Source organism: Arachis hypogaea, chromosome 15 (genome assembly GCF_003086295.3).
Source record: "Arachis hypogaea cultivar Tifrunner chromosome 15, arahy.Tifrunner.gnm2.J5K5, whole genome shotgun sequence".
Lineage (NCBI taxonomy): Eukaryota > Viridiplantae > Streptophyta > Magnoliopsida > Fabales > Fabaceae > Arachis > Arachis hypogaea.
The window spans coordinates 89,131,205-89,134,266 of record NC_092050.1 but is presented as its reverse complement, the minus strand read 5'-3'; the positions used below and the strand labels follow the sequence as shown (position 1 = coordinate 89,134,266).

General features: G+C 40.7%; 1 non-coding gene across 1 annotated transcript; it reads right to left on the bottom strand.

Moving 5' to 3' along the window:
- Positions 1-2,690: 2,690 nt before the first annotated feature.
- LOC112752428 (small nucleolar RNA R71) lies at positions 2,691-2,794 on the bottom strand. The gene has a single exon (XR_003176866.1). It is a non-coding gene; the product is annotated as a small nucleolar RNA R71 (small nucleolar RNA).
- Between the last annotated feature and the right edge of the window lie 268 nt (positions 2,795-3,062).

Here is a 3,062-nt window from a genome sequence, read left to right as displayed (position 1 = left end):
AACGTGTTCGACACCTCCAGGGCTACCTTTCTCAGCTTCCACGTTTAAGCTCCAGTTTAACCTTAAACTGGAGCTTAAACGTGTTCGACCTCCAGGATGGCTTTCTCTATTCCCACGTTTAAGCTCCAGTTTAACCTTAAACTGGAGCTTAAACGTGTTCGACCTCCAGGGCTGCCTTTCTCTATTCCCACGTTTAAGCTCCAGTTTAACCTTAAACTGGAGCTTAAACGTGTTCGACCTCCAGGGCTGCCTTTCTCTATTCCCACGTTTAAGCTCCAGTTTAACCTTAAACTGGAGCTTAAACGTGTTCGACCTCCAGGGCTGCCTTTCCTATCTCCACGTTTAAGCTTCAGTTTAATCTTAAACTGAAGCTTAAACGTGTTCGACTACGTTACCCTCCAGGGCTGCCTTCTTCCATTTCCACGTTTAAGCTTCAGTTTAACCTTAAACTGAAGCTTAAACGTGCTTCCACAAAAGGCATCACTGGAAGTGTCTGGCGTTTAAGCTGCAGTTTAAGCTTAAACTGCAACTTAAACGCCACTATTGGAAAAGGTTTATGGGCCAAAAATATTGCAGTTTAAGTTAGCTTTTGAACACAAACATTAACTTAAACTTACTCTGGTATGAAACCCAATTGAATATCATGGTTTATGGGATTGGGCCTGAAGGATTGATGAGTCTGGAATTTCAATTTGTTGAGTCATGTGTCATTACTTGATTATCACTAAGTTGGCTCAATGAATGTTACAGAATTTGGATCAGCAGCCTCATCAAGATTATGGATCATAAACCCAAAGCAAAAGGAAAGCAGGGAGAGGCCTCAAAGCCCAAGAAACACAACAGAAGCTCAATATAGAAAGTGTATAAATAGGATAGAATTTAAGTTAGGAGGGACTTTTACCTTTGGATTTTGCTAGTTTTCATACCTTTGTAATTGAATTCAGAGCTATGACTCACTAAACCCCTTCCATTGGGTTAGGGAGCTCTATTGTAATTCAATGAATCAATAATAGTTTATCTTCTTCTTCAATCTTTTCTCTTGAATTTTGTTAGAAAGCTTCTCGATCTAACTCCATTGGGTAGTTGTCTTGGGAAAGAAACTACCCATAATTGGAATCCTTCGGAACCTTGGGAAAGGAATGGAGGATTCATGCTAGAGAAGCTTTCTCACAGTGAATTGGATTGGGGTTTGGATGGATATTGTGACATGTAATCCTACCAAATTGTGGTTCATGAAACTGTGTGGTATAATCAGTGATCGAGCATCATCTCTTCTTATGAACATTTAAACCAAGGGATTGGGAATTTGTTTGTTTTTAGAGAGAATTGGTGAGCCAAGGGATTGGGATCCAATCATATAAGATTGCCAAGCAAAATTCAATGAACGCATTGGTTGAGGAAGAGATAAACATGTTTTGATTCGGAGATCTCAATATCTCCTATAACCCAATGAATTCCCCATTTCTGATTTCCACTTTCTCTTTACATTCTGTAACTCAATTCATGCAATCACCCCCATTCCCTTTTTAATTTCAGCAATTTAGCTTCTGCTCTTTAATTCATGCAATTTAAGATTCTGCCATTTCAATTTCTTGTCATTTACGTTTCCCGCCAATTTTACATTCCGCAATTCTCATCTAAATCTTGATTCCGCTCAACTAGAACATACTTCTAATCCAAATTGCTCACTCAACCAATCCTTGTGGGATTCGACCTCACTCTATTGTGAGTTTTTACTTGACGATAACCGGTGCACTTGCCGGAAGGAATTTTGCCGATCGTGCAATTTCCTAAATCGTAGCATAACAAGTTTATGCGCATCAAGTTTATGGCGCCGTTGCCGGGGATTGGTTTTCGAGTGACAATTCTCAAATTGGAAGTTAACTAGATTGAGCATTTTTTTGTTTTGATTAATTCAGTACAAGTTACTTGTTGAATTTTAATTTCTGCACTCTGTTACATGCTTTCTTTCTTTATGCCTTTAAAATCAAGCAACTAACTCACTGACTCACTAACTGTTTGAATTAATTCCTCAACTGCTCTAACCATACTCTTCCATTAACCAAGAGTATTTCACTTGTTTGTTGCCTGTGCTGTGTTCTTGTATGACAGGTAGGAGAGGAGAGACATCAACTCCTCCATATACCGAACCAGAGAGGACCCTTCATAGACTTAGAAGGAAAGCAAGAGGGAAGAGAGTACTGGGAGAAGAAGAATCTGAAGGAGAATCTGAGGACAATTTTGAGGAAGGTTTAGATCTCAACATGGATAGAGAAGTTCACAACCATGAGAGAGCTGATGGAAACAATGCCATTCCTGAGAGGAGGGTTCTTAGTTCTTACATAAACCCAACCTCTGGGAATTGTGGTAGCAGCATTCAGAAACCACCCATTCAGGCCAACAATTTTGAGCTCAAACCACAGCTAATATCACTTGTGGAGAATCATTGTTCATTTGGTGGGAGTGCTAATGAAGACCCAAACCAACATCTCACAAAATTCCTGAGAATTTGCGACACTGTGAAGTCCAATGGAGTCCAAGAAGATGCCTATAAACTGCTTTTGTTCCCATTTTCACTTAGGGACAAGGCAGCTAAGTGGCTGGAATCATTCCCAAGGGGGAGCCTAACAACATGGGACGAGGTGGAAAGCAAGTTTCTGGCACGTTTCTTCCCCCCACAAAAGGTCAATAGGCTTCGATCTGAGGTTCAGACTTTTAGACAACAAGATGGTGAAACTCTCTACGAGGCATGGGAGAGATTCAAGGATTTGACAAGGAAATGCCCACCAGACATGTTCCATGACTGGGTGCAATTGCATATTTTCTATGATGGACTCTCTTATGAATCAAGGAAGGCTGTAGACCATTCATCAGGAGGTTCATTGAACAGGAAAAAGACTGTGGAAGAAGCCATTGAAGTGATTGAGACAGTGGCTGAGAATGAGTACTACTATGCATCAGAGAGACACAACACTAAGGGAGTCATGGAGCTGAACCATGTTGATACAATTCTAGCCCAAAACAAGGTGTTTGCCAAGCAACTAGCAGAGCTCACCAGGAAA